Genomic DNA, 14,128 nt, shown 5'->3' with positions numbered 1-14,128 from the left:
TATGAATATAACTACAAAACACTCTTTGGAGCAATGATTGACATACTATGACCTGTGAGCCCAATCTGGCCTACCACCTGTTTTTATATAGTTTTATCAATTTTTATGGTGCCAATTTTAAATAGATTTTATTCTCCAGGACAAGAATTGCATTTCCACTTGTTTACAGTATTGATAAAGTGCAATATTGTTCACTTCTCTCCCTCTGCGTACATTCTAGTATTCAGAGTGCCCAGATTTACACAGTAGATTAAATGTTACTTTTAAACTGCTACTGCCTTGGCTACAAATTTGAGTCCTTCAATCTTTGGAAAGCTGCGTGGAATGCTCTTTCTTTTGGTGTGTTTAGTCGACCTCTTCAATGGTGGATCCAGAAGAAGCACCTCCAGATGGGGCTGCTCCACCCCTGGGAACCCACCAGGCATGCCTCCTGGCATGCCCCCTGCAGTCTGGTACAGCTTAGTAATTATGGGGTTGCAGGCCTTCTCCAATTCTTTCTGCTGATGCTCACATTCTTCCTCCTCAGCAGTCTGGTTCTTATCTAGCCATCTGATTATTTCATTACACTTGTCAAGGATCTTCTGTTTGTCTTCATCACTAATTTTGCCTTGAAGTTTTTCATCCTCTACAGTAGCCTTCACGTTTAAGGCATGAGATTCAAGAGAATTCTTGGAAGACACCTTGTCTCTCTGCTTCTCATTCTCAGCCTTGTATTTCTCAGCCTCCTGGACCATATGCTCAATGTCTTCTTTGCTCAGATGTCCTTTGTCATTGGTGATGGTGATTTTGTTCTCCTTGCCTGTGCTCTTATCCACAGCAGAAACATTGAGGATGCCATTTGCATCAATGTCAAATGTTACTTCAATCTGAGGAACACCCCTGGGTGCTGGGAGAATTCCTGTGAGCTCAAATTTGCCAAGCAGGTTGTTATCTTTTGTCATTGCTCTCTCACTTTCGTAAACCTGAATAAGCACCCCAGGCTGGTTGTCTGAATAGGTGGTAAAAGTCAGTGTCTGCTTGGTGGGGATGGTGATATTATGTTTGATCAGAACAGTCATAACTCAACCAGCAGTTTCAATTCCAAAGGAAAAAGGACTGACATCCAACAGCAGCACATTCTCAGATTTATCTCCAGACAAAATGTCAGCCTGGACAGCTGCACCATAAGCAACAGCCTCGTCAGGACTGATACTCTTGTTGAGTTCCTTGCCCTTGAAGAAATCTTTCAGAACCTTCTGGATTTGGGGGATTTGAGTAGAACCACCCACCAGGATGATGTCATGAATCTGTGATTTATCTAGCTTGGCATCTCTTAAGGCCTTTTCCACAGGGTCCAATGCTGTCAAGAGGTCGGCATTCAGCTCTTTGAAATGGGCTCGAGTGATTGATGTATAGAAGTTGATACTTTCATAGAGGGAGTCAATCTCAATACTGGCCTGGGTACTGGAAGAGAATGTACACTTTGCACATTCACAAGTGGTGCGAAGATGGTGAATTGACCTCTTGTTCTCACTAGTGTCCTTCTTGTGTTTTCGCTTGAATTCTGCAATGAAATGGTTGACCATTCTGTTGTCAAAGTCCTCCCCACCCAAGTGGGTGTCCCCAACTGTGGACTTGAGTTCAAAGATGCCATCTTTAATGGTAAGAATGGAGACATAGAAAGTACCACCTCCAAGGTCAAAAATCAACACATTTCTCTCGGCACCAACCTTTTTGTCCAAGCCATAAGCAATAGCAGCACCAGTTGGCTCATTGATGATTCGGAGCACATTGAGACCAGCAATGGTTGCAGCCTGACATTGGGAATCATTGAAATAGACTGGTACTGTGGCCATGGCATTTGTGACAGTCTTCACAAGGTAAGCTTCAGCAATTTCTTTCATCTTGGTCAAGACCACAGAAGATACTTATTCCAGATAAAAACTTTTCGTCTCCCCTTTGCACTCCACTTGGACCTTAGGCCTGCCTGTGTCATTTGCCACCATAAAAGGCCAATGCTCTATGTCTAACTGTACAACTGCATCATCAAATCTGTGACCAATCAGACATTTGGCATCAAAAATTGTGTTGGTGAGGTTCATTGCAACTTGATTCTTTGCAGCATCACCGATTAAACATTCCATGTCTGTGAAGGCAATGTAGCTTGGGGTGGTCCTGTTTCCTTGGCCATTAGAAATGATCTCCACTTTCCCATGTTGGAAGACTCCCACACAGGAGTAAGTGGTGCCAAGATCAATACCAACTACAGGTCCCTTCAACATAGTTGCTGGGGAGTTGGGGGGTCATAGCTGACCACTGTGGAGGAAGAAAGGCTGCTGCTGCACTGAGCAGACCCTTTATCATATTTTTTAAAAAACACATTCTTAGCTCACTGACTATACAAAAAAAAAGAAATGGGTAGATTTTGGTCCTAGACCATAGTTTGCTGACCCCTGCTTTAGAGAAATAAGACAGATTTGAATAAGTAGAAAGATATTGCTCAGGACACAGCAAGGTCATTGTAAGAGAAATGACAATGCTACCTAAATTAATTTTCTTATTCTGTCTCATACCAATGAAACTACAAAAGGAATAAATTAAAGAACTAGAAAAATAATAGCCTTCATGTGGAGGAACCAAAGACCAAGAATCTCAAGGAATGTGATGGAAAAAAATGGAAAGGAAAGGAGCCCAGTAGTGTGAAATCTTGAACTATATTGCAAAGTAGCAATCTTCAGATATATTTTGTACTTGTTAGGAAATAGAAAGATAAATCATGTAAATAGATTAGTCACAAAACCAAGAGATAGGGGGAAAATAGTAGCATTATTTTTGATAAGCCCAAACACCCTGACTACTATAGCAAGTATTTGCTATTTGAGAAAAAATGCTGAGTACATTAGCAAGCTATCTGGCAGTAACTGGATTTAGACCATCTCGTACCATCCAGCAAGATAAATTCCAAAAGGATTAATGACTTATGTGTTAAGAGTTAGATCATAAACTAACTAAAGATGCAAGAAAAGAATTACCTACTATAGATCTGGATAGGGGAAGAGTCCATGCCCAAACATGGGATAGAAATTATCACAAAAGATAAAATGTACAGTTTTTATTATATAGAATTTTAAAAGTTTTGCAGAGATAAAATTAATGCTGTTAAAATTGGGATAGAGATTCCCCAGAGGGGTGGAGCCAAGATGGCAGCTGGAAAGCAGGGACTAGCGTGAGCTCCCTGCCGAGTCCCTCCAAAAACCTATAAAAAATGGCTCTGAACCAATTCTAGAACTGCAGAACCCACAAAACAGCAGAGGGAAGCAGGGCTCCAGCCCAGGACAGCCTGGATGGTCTCTGGGTGAGGTCTATCCCACACGGAGCTGGGAGCAGTGCAGAGCAGAGCCTAGGGTGAGCAGCACAGACCAACCAGACCAGAAGCCCGGGAGAGCATGCCCCAGCGCCCTGAATCAGTGAGCTGTAGCAGTTACCAGACTTCTCAACCCACAAACACCAAAGACAGAGGAGAAGGTTAGTGGGAAAAGCTGAGGGAGTGGAAGGAGATCGGGTTTGGCCACCACCCCCTGGGCAGTGGAGGTGGGGCAGCTACAGAAGTATAGCTGCAGTTGCTTCCGGCCCCAGGCCCACCTGGTGGGAGGAATTAAGTGGCGGATCAGAGATGGAGTGAAGAGCCTGCTGAAGATCTAAGTCCAGTCAGGGTTGGAGGTTCTTGGGGAAGGAGGAGTGCTGGTGTGGCAGAGCTGGCGCATCCCCCCAGGCATGGAACATAGTTCTCTAAACTCTACAAGCAGTCATAACCCACTGAAAAACTCAAGGGTCAAGTTAGTTGGCTGGGAATATGGCCAGGCAGCAAAAATGCACCCAGATTCAGTCTCAGACTTTGGATTCTTTCTTTGGTGACAAAGAAGACCAAAACATACAGACAAAAAAAGTTAACAAAGTCAAAGAGCCTACACCAAAAGCCTCCAAGAAAAACATGAACTGGTCTCAGGCCATGAAAGAGCTTAAAATGGATTTGGAAAAGCAAGTTAGAGAAGTGGAGGAAAAATTGGGAGGACAAATGAGAAGGATGCAAGAAAACCATGAAAAACAAGTCAATGACCTGCTAAAGGAGACCCAAAAAAATACTGAAAAATATACTGAAGAAAACAACACCTTAAAAAATAAACTAACTCAAATGGCAAAAGAGCTCCAAAAAGCCAATGAGGAGAAGAATGCCTTGAAAGGCAGAATCAGCCAAATGGAAAAGGAGGTCCAAAAGACCACTGAAGAAAATACTACCTTAAAAATTAGATTAGAGCAAGTGGAAGCTAGTGACTTGATGAGAAATCAAGATATTATAAAACAGAACCAAAGGAATGAAAAAATGGAAGACAATGTAAAATATCTCATTGGAAAAACCACTGACCTGGAAAATATTTCCAGGAGAGATAATTTAAAAATTATTGGACTACCTGAAAGCCATGATCAAAAAAAAGAGCCTAGATATCATCTTTCAAGAAATTATCAAGAAGAACTGCCCTGATATTCTAAAGCCACAGGACAAAATAGAAATTGAAAGAATCCATCTATCACCTCCTCAAATAGATCCCAAAAAGAAATCTCCTAGGAATATTGTCGCCAAATTCCAGAGCTACCAGATCAAGGAGAAAATACTGCAAGCAGCCAGAAAGAAACAATTTGAGTATTGTGGAAACACAATCAGAATAATCCAAGATCTGGCAGCTTCTACATTAAGAGATCAAAGGGCTTGGAATACGATATTCTGGAGGTCAATGGAGCTAGGATTAAAACCAAGAATCACCTACCCAGCAAAACTGAGTATGATGCTCCAAGGCAAAATATGGTTTTTCAATAAAATAGAAGACTTTCAAGCTTTCTCAGTGAAAAGACCAGAGCTGAATAGAAAATTTGACTTTCAAACACAAGAATCAAGAGAATCATGAAAAGGTAATCAAGAAAAAGAACAAGAAAAAGAAATTGCAAGGGACTTACTAAAGTTGAACTGTTTTGTTTACATTCCCACATGGAAAGATGGTGTGTATGATTCATGAGACCTCAGTATTGGGCTAGCTGAAAGAAATATGCATATACATATATATATATATATATATATACATACATATATATATATGTATAAGTGAATGTGTATGTATGTATATATATATATATGTGTGTGTATATACATATATATATATATATATATATATATATATATATATATATATATATAGAGAGAGAGAGAGAGAGAGAGAGAGAGAGAGAGAGAGAAGACAGAAGGCACAGGGTGAGTTGAAGATGAAGGGAAGATATCTAAAAGAAATAAATTCAAATTAAGGGATGAGAGAGGAATATTTTGAGAGAGGGAGCTAGGGAGAGATAGAATGGGGGTGGATTATCTCCCATAATGGTGGCAAGAGGAAGCAGTTCTGTGGGAGGAGGAGAGAGTGCAGGTGAGGGGGGAATGGGTGAATCTTGCTCTCATCAGATTTGGCATGAGGAGGGAATACCATACATACTCACAGGAAAGAAGAGGGAAGAAGATTTAAAAAGGGGGGGATGATGGAGGGGAGGCAGATGGGGGTGGAGGTAATCAAAAACAAACACTTTCAAAAGGGGACAGGATCAAGGGAGAAAATTCAATAAAGGGTGATGGGTTGGGAAGGAGCAAAATATAGTGAGTCTTTCACAACATGAGTATTGTGGAATGGTTATACATAATGATACACATGTAGCCTATGTTGAATTGCTTGACTTCTTAGGGAGGGTGGGTGGGAAGGGAAGAGGGGAGAGAATTTGGAACTCAAAGTTTTAAAAACAGATGTTCAAAAACAAAAAAAAGTTTTTGCATGCAACTAGAAAATAAGATACACAGGCAATGGGGCATAGAAATTTATCTTGCCCTACAAGAAAGGAAGGGAAAAGGGGATCGGAGGGGAGTGGGGTGACAGAAGGGAGGGCTGACTGGGGAACAGGGCAACTAGAATATATGCCATCTTGGAGTAGGGGAGGGTAGAAATGGGGAGAAAATTTGTAATTCAAACTCCTGTGAAAATCAATGCTGAAAAATAAATATATGAAATAAATAAATAAATAATGGAAAAAATTGGAATAGAATTAGCTAACTGGAGGGAAAATCTTTGCAGCAAGTTTTTCTGATGAAGGTATTATAGCTAAGATATATGTAAAATTTTATTCAAATGTATAGCAGTAAGAGCCATTCCTCAATAGAAAAATGATTTTTAAAAAATATGAACAAGAAGTTCTCAAAGGAAGAAATATAAGCTATTGACAGACATATAAAAATGATCTACATCACTGATAATTAGGAAAAAAATCAAATCAAAATAACTCTAAGATTCTACATTATACCCATCGGTTTGACAAAAAGAAAAATGATACTTAAGTGAAGAGGCTGCAGAAAAATAGGCATACTCATTCATTGTAAGATAAACCTTTGTGGCTCCCCATAACCAACCTGGTCAACACATAAATCTCGTATTTAATCCATTAATATAATAGAACACTAATGCACCACAAAAATTATGAAAAGGACATTTTCAGAGAAATTAAGAAAGACCTTTATAAACTAATAAAGAATGAAGTGAGCAGAACCCAGAAAACAATTCATACACCAACATTGTAAAGAAAAAAACAAAAGCTCAAGAACTCTGATTGATGCAATGACCAGCCAAGATTCCAGAAGATTTGTAATGAAATATGCTACCAAGTTCTGGACAGGGAAGTGAACTTAAGGTGTAGAATATCATATGTTTTTGGACATGTCCAATATGTGCATCTGCCTTCCTTGACCATGCATATTACATAAAAATTGTATTTCTCTTTCAGTTTCAAAAAGAAAATTATGAGATGTAGGGACAGAAAGATTAGCTATTACCAATAAGAAAAAAGAAGAAAAGTAAAATAGAATCATTCAAGTATTTAAAAATGCAGAGAAGAAAACAGAAGGAATATTAGTAGGACCTATAGACAAAAAGGACAGCTTTAAAAATAGCATGTTGAACTTACTATATATTTTTAAAAGAAAAGCAAACTATATGTGATTCAGATTTGCAGTTTTAGACATTAAAAGATGATGGGCCTTTGTTTCAGGGAAAAGGTTAGTGACATTAGAAGTACTTTGTAATTTCCCAAAGAAAATCTTGCCTGCTCCCCTTCTCCTATTCTGGGTCCAACTCACTGTCCAATTGTAGTGCCTACCCATCATAGAGGATGTATGCTAATGAATGAGATCTAGAAGTCATCCATCTAACTTTACATCACAGACTAGACAGGAAATTGATTTTTAATCCCTTTGTTTTTTGCTAGATAAATAGGCCAAACTCTTTGATCAATTAAAAATCTCACTTCAGAAACTCAACAACATTCAGAATTTTGATACAGTTAGCATTATGTCATCCACAAAGAGGATCATGTAGAAGACTTCACCATCTGTAGAGAATGCCTCTTTGATTTGGAATCTGTACAGGATCTTCTCTATGACAATGGTACACACCTGTATGCCTTTTTATAATTCACTCAATGTTAATAATAGGATCATTGAATAATATTATTTCTGTTGTTTTATCTTTCAAGGAGTCTTTTATGATTTTGACATATGTAGGGGAGACATGTTGCTGGAGGAGAACCTTTGAGGTAGCATTTTGTTCTCCTACAAAAAATACTTTTTAGAGTCAACAAATAATAAGCACAATTGGGTATTGTATTCTCTCCATCTTTTTGTCTTTGTAGTCCCACATCCTAGCATGATTCCTGGCACATAGTGGGTGCTTTATAAATTATTATTGATAGAATGATTTATATTGTATAAAAGATGTGGTCAGAATTTTGCTTATGAAAGCTTACTTCTTGTCCCTTGCAACTTGATCAAGGATACTCTCGATGGCATCCTTCACATAGCTGCCAAAATAATCTTCAGAAGGGACAGATCTGAACATGTAACTCTGCAGCTTAAAAACTATCATTGGATCCTTATCATGCCAGCTGTGATCCCACTAGAATATAGTGAGACTATCATCTCCCTCACTCCAAACATTCTTTCCCTTTCGTGCCTCTTTCCTGTATTGATCCGTCAGATTTGAAATATGCCTCCTCAAAGTAACATTTTTCTCCTCTTTCCAACACCTTTTCCCATTATTTGTTAGTTTTCTTTGAAAATTCGTGTTTCCAGGTGATCGATGCACTTTTTTTAAAATTGCCACAGTAAAGGGGGATTTTTGTTTGTTTTCAAATAACAAAGATTTCATTCAGACAGAATAGAAAAGTAATTAACAAGAAAAAATTCCTCATACACAATGGGGTACAAGCTCTCATAGATTCCCATACTACTGGTGGGAGAGGGAATATCTGAAAGAGAAATATTTGAAAGCAGCACCATCTGCTTCTTCTCTGTCGTTTTGTGAGCTAAGACTTTCTGCATACCTTTAGGGAGATTTCTCCATGTTTCTGTATACATAAACTGTACACATACCTTTAGCACAAAATTAGAAAGCTTCAATCCTGTAGGATTATAAACAAGGAAACATAAGAAGTGGTCTTTATTTTCTCTCCTTCTTGAACTCCTAGCTCATCTCCTGGTATATTTAATTTCCAAAGCATCACAGAAAAAAAACTGCCCACATACTTTTCATACTGTGTGATGATTCAGCATATTTCCCTGACAAGAAGCCCAAGGCGTTAAAAACCCTAATAAGGAGTTATAATAAAGGAATTCCTCCTCAGAACAACCTTTCCCCGCTAAGAATCACCTGACTCAGCTGGTTCAGTGTGCAACAAATTCCCTAATAAATTACAAATTGCTTGCTTTCTTAGTAGAAACTAGAATATTGTGTTCCAGAAAGTACAATATAAAAATTCCAAATAAAAGGCAAACCAATGCAAAATGACAACAAAGAAAGCATTCTAGCATCAAACTATAAAATTATAGAAATTAGTTTTACATTTTTGCATCATGAACTTTTGAGCTAGAAAGGACCATTTTGTTCAGTCTCCTTGCCTTATAGATAAAGAATATGAAACTTAGAGAGACAATGTGACTAACTTGGGCAAGGTCTTATAGTAGTAGAACTGAGGTTCGCATCCATATCTTCTGACTTTAGGTCCCCAGTGCTTTCTTCTATATTGTGTTTCTTCTTACTTAAGGGAAGGGGCACATGCCTAGGTGGTACAGTAGATAGAGTATTAGGCCTGGAGTCAGAGTGACTCATCTCCTTGAGTTCAAACCTGGCCTTAGACATTTACCAGCTATGTGACCCTGGGCAAGTTACTTAACCCAATCTGCCTTAGTTTCCTCATATGTAAAAGGAGCTAAAGAAGGAAATGGCAAACTACTCCAATATCTTTCTCAAGAAAACCCTAAATGGGCTCATGAAGATTTGGACATGTTTGAACTGAATGAACAACAACAAGAGAAGGGTCAAGGGTTTTCCTGAATAAGGGATTCCTTTAGAATACACTAAGGTTATTGTGGAGAATTCTTGCTAAATGTTTCTTTGGAATGTGAGAATCAAAGATGATTTTTGTCTCAGTGAAAGAGGTGTTAACATAAAAATGAAATCTATTTCTTTTGGAGACTGCACTGGATCTCACTTCAATGGAGTTTCTCAGAATTTTTTCTTGTCTCCTCCTCTCACCCATTTAATATCAGATGAAACTATTAGCCACAACATTAAACACAGGAAGGAAGAATGAAAATAGTATCCAGGTCTAGAAAGGACTATCAATCAGAAGGTATCCATGCATTGTTCTCCACCACTATAGGACTGAAAATTCTGAGAAGGACTTAAACTACAGTGAGAGGTTTTTATGTTACCTGTTTTCCTAACATGAAGAGTTAGCAAACACCAGACAAAGGTGATCAGGATGAAGAGTGGCATATATAGATTATGCTCTATGAGGACTGGCTGAAAGAACTGGGAATGTCTGCCCTGAAGACTTGCCAGATACACAATTTCTATGGGGGGGTGGGGTTTAAGTATTTGAAAGATTGTCATGTTAAAGAAGCTGTTTGGCCACAACTAAAAATGATAGGTGAGAGAAAATTTATACTCAATGTAAGAAAAAATTCCTGAACAATTAATTGGAACAATCTAATTATCACTGGCCCAGCAAATGGGTTGGCAGAGGAGAAAGAGAATGGCATTACAGGGGAGAGACTTTTAGAACATACTCAAAAGTAGTAACAGTTAATGCTGTTTTTATAAAGCAATATTGTTGTGCCATCAAGAAAAAAAACACATGAAGAATTCAGAGAAGCACAGGGAAACTTATATGAAGTGATGCATTGATGGAAGCAGAAACCAGAGAACAATGTAGACCATGACTACAGTGCTATAAATAAAGACAACACAGCAAGGCAGCAAAACTCAGATCAAAGACAACAAATGATGTTAATGATGTCATTCCTTTCTAACAACAGCCCCTAAGTTAAAAAATTATTTTTAAAATAGGGTGAGTGGAATGTGTACTATCAGTCATATTCACTGTACTGGGCAGTTTTTCTTAACTACTTGGGAGCAATGTATTTTTGTCTTGGTGGATTGTTTAACTGTGTTTTGGGTCATATTGAGTGTGTTGAAATAATATTTGTTGAAATAATGTTGTGTGTCATTAAGAACATTTTTAAAAGTAATTAATAAGGAGATTTCCCAGGTGAGGAAACTTGTTCCATCAATGTAGGTCAGCTCCTTCTCTAAAATGTGGAGTCTTTTAGTATTTCCTGAAGCACTAAGACATTAAGCAACTTGTCTAGGTCCACACAGCCAATATATGTCAAAGCTAGGACTTGAATAAAAGACTTCCTGACTTTCAGGCCAGGTTTTATCCACTGTTTAGTATTGTCTCTCCAACAAAGAAACATATAGTGGAAAAAGAAGACATCCAACTGGAATAAAACATAGCCAATGTGTAATGCCCAGGTTCTATTGAAACTCCAGTAAGATCAAGAGCATAAAAGGAAGCATATTAAGTGGACTTCCTGTGATGAATTTAGGGGAAAACATGGACAAGAGTCATAAGACGTGCAGGCTGGGATGGATGCTGAGCTATATAATCGGAAGGAGATCCAAATCAATGAGATTCCATTGAAGTTAGGGGCAGCTGGATGGTACAGTGGATAGAGCAATATGCCTGGATTCGGGAAGACCAGAGTTCAAATGCAGCCTAAGATATGTACTAGCAGAGCGACCCTGGGCAAGTCGCTCAATCTCTGTTTGTCTCAGTTTCCTCATCTGTAAAATGGGTGTAATAAGAGCACTTACCTTGCAGGTTTATTGTAAGGATTAAATGAAATAATAATTATAAAGTGCTTAGCACAGTGCCTGGAACATAGTAAATGCTATATAAACGTTAGCTATCATTATCATCATAGAATGATGAATACACATCACGGGTGATCTTTCTCATCACCTGACCCTAGGCCGGCAAGAATTCTATGCTTCAATTTGAAAGAAAGAGGAGTTTTATGAGATCTTTTCCTTTTTCACAGTCTCAGCCATGAAATTCACTATCACAGTAGTCAAAAAGTAACTCTAGCTTCCTGTCTCAAGCCTTTTCCTTCAATCCCAGGATGGAGCCAGACAAATCAAAGGAAATGAGAGGACAGAAAGAAAAAGTTCTAGAACTCATCACAGCTAAGGTACAATATGGGAAACCTACTTCTGATTCAGCACAGGATAGTGCCACTTGAGACCAACTTCTATTTGTTTCCCCAAAAATTGTGACCTCAGATGCATTTAGTTTACTAGAGTCACTGAAGGTATTCAAGCAGTATCCATACAATTAATTTTAGGAGATTGCCAGAGGAGATCTATGATGCAGGCAGAGGATGGACTACGTTACTTCTGAAGTCCCTTCCAACCCTGAAATTCCATGAGTCAACCTTTGACATAATCCTTTACTTATCTACAAATTCTTTCTTTAACATATATTAACTAATGCTAGAATTCACATAGTATATTAAGGTTTGCAAAGTGCTTTATGACTATTATCTCATTTTATCCTCATAACAACCCTTAGAGATAGGTGTTATTTTTATCCCCATTGAGAGAAGAGGAAACTGAAGCAGACAGAGTGACTTGGCCAGGGTCACACTTTCCCAGGCTAGTAAGTGTCTGAGACAAAATTTGAACTCAGGTCATCTAGACCATCCAGCACTCCAACACTTTGCCACCTAGCTGCCTCTGCCATCAGAACATAGCTGAAGGTCCTTATTCCCTTTTACTGGTCTGACTATGTGAGTAGTCTCCTCTAGTTTAAGCCATTCAGGTTTAAGTCTTCTCATCAGAGGAAGCAAGGTTCAAATAATATAATTACGGTATCATTGACTTCTTAAGATATTTAGGAAATCATTAAAGACTTATGGGAAGATTTTACAGATCAAGTACTCAGCCAATAAATATTTGTCAAGCACTACCTAGGACTATGCCAGATATTTGGGGAAAATATGAAAGGAATATAAAATGTTATTACTCTTCTTGAGGAGTTTTAATCTTGTAAAGGAGAAGACTTACAACTGAAATAAAGAATAGAAGACAGTAAATAATTAAGAGATAATATATATGGCGGCACAAGCAATTACAAAAGACATTGTGTTGTCATAGGAAAAGAACTGGATTTGAAATTATAGGACCAGGGTTCAATTCCTAGCTCTATGGTTCTGGAGAAAACAGTCTCTGAATCTGTTTCCTCATCTACGAAATGGAAATGATAAGTATCTCCTGCATTAAGTTGTTGTAAGGATCCAACAAGATTGTGCGTGTAAAGCACTCTGTAATCAGTGCAAAACTATAGAATCTGACTGTTATGACATGTATTTCTGGGTAATCCAGGTGCCCTCTGATCTGCTGAAATGGGGCAATCTCCCATAGAACTGGATATGGGCACTCCAGCACATGCCCTACAGATTAAGGGATTCCCTTCATCATCCCTTTTACAGAGACAATGTGGGGAATATGCTGTAGGAATCCAGGGATTCATTTTCTTTACTAGTACACATATGTGCAGCCTTTCAGTGGTCTTCCAAGGATTTTTTTAGAAGTCTATGTATATGTACATGAACAAGTGTGTTTGTAATCCTATCAAATCACCATCTAATATGCCATGTGAATTTCAGACAGATACAAAAAAGCAAGTTCCCAGAACAGAACTGCTATTAGCACTACAGGTGGAAAAAAACCACCCCAGGACACTCTCCCCTATTAGCCAGAGAGGAAATGGGAACTTCAGTTCTGACACATGTCAGCATCAAGGGTGAAGAGGAAAGCACTCATGCAGATACCAGGGAGCACAACTGCCTTTGATTGCACTCTCTGCTCTTTATTCTGGAAGCAATCGACAGTCACCACAACAGGGGATTTACACACCAGGCAAGCTGTCCTCCGGCTGTGCAGACCTTTGGAAGGGAGGCATTTTTTTATCTTGTTTTTGCACTTGTGAGTGGACTGTGAAGTTTTAGGAAATCTTGGAAGAAAAAAATCACCGCTCTATGACTAGAAAGAGCACAAAACACTTGGCAAATTTCCCAGTGTAATGGTATATGGCATATACAACATGTGTGACTATCTTAACTAAATATTCCTTCCATAAGCTTGATAATCCTCTTGATTACTAAAACAGCATTTCCTAAGTCAGTGATGTCAAACAAATAGAAATGAGGACCACTAGTTCACATATTGACAGTTTTAAAATGTAACACTATGTTTTATTGTATTTTTATTTATTTTGTTAAGTCTTTCCCAATTAGTTTTTAATCATGTTAGGCTACACTCAGGGGTGTTGTGGACTGCATGCCTTGGGCTGTGTGTTTGATCCTTCTGCCCTAGATCACATGGAAGACAAAGGGACTGAGAGTTTATGTTTTCATTTGATTTCTCATTATTATGAAAAATAGGTGGGTTTTTTTAATTAAAATGCCAAGTGTATCAGAGGCCATCCCCTTTCCTTCAGCATGTCATACTCCCTACCTGCTTCTGGCCAACATGTGCATGACTCAGCATTTTGGAAGAAGACAAACTTTCTGGCTGCTTCCCAATATACGGCGACCCGTTGCTGAAAAAAAATGGCATTAATGTATTACGGTTCCCTTCTCTCCACTCACACAGCTACCTCTCTCTTG

General features: G+C 38.5%; 1 pseudogene; it reads right to left on the bottom strand.

The window, feature by feature from the left end:
- Positions 1 to 345: 345 nt before the first annotated feature.
- Positions 346 to 2,261, bottom strand: LOC118847659 (annotated as a pseudogene).
- Between the last annotated feature and the right edge of the window lie 11,867 nt (positions 2,262 to 14,128).

Source organism: Trichosurus vulpecula, chromosome 4 (assembly GCF_011100635.1).
Source record: "Trichosurus vulpecula isolate mTriVul1 chromosome 4, mTriVul1.pri, whole genome shotgun sequence".
Taxonomy (NCBI): domain Eukaryota; kingdom Metazoa; phylum Chordata; class Mammalia; order Diprotodontia; family Phalangeridae; genus Trichosurus; species Trichosurus vulpecula.
The sequence above is the reverse complement of the archived record's forward strand: the minus strand, read 5'-3'. Positions and strand labels throughout refer to the sequence as shown.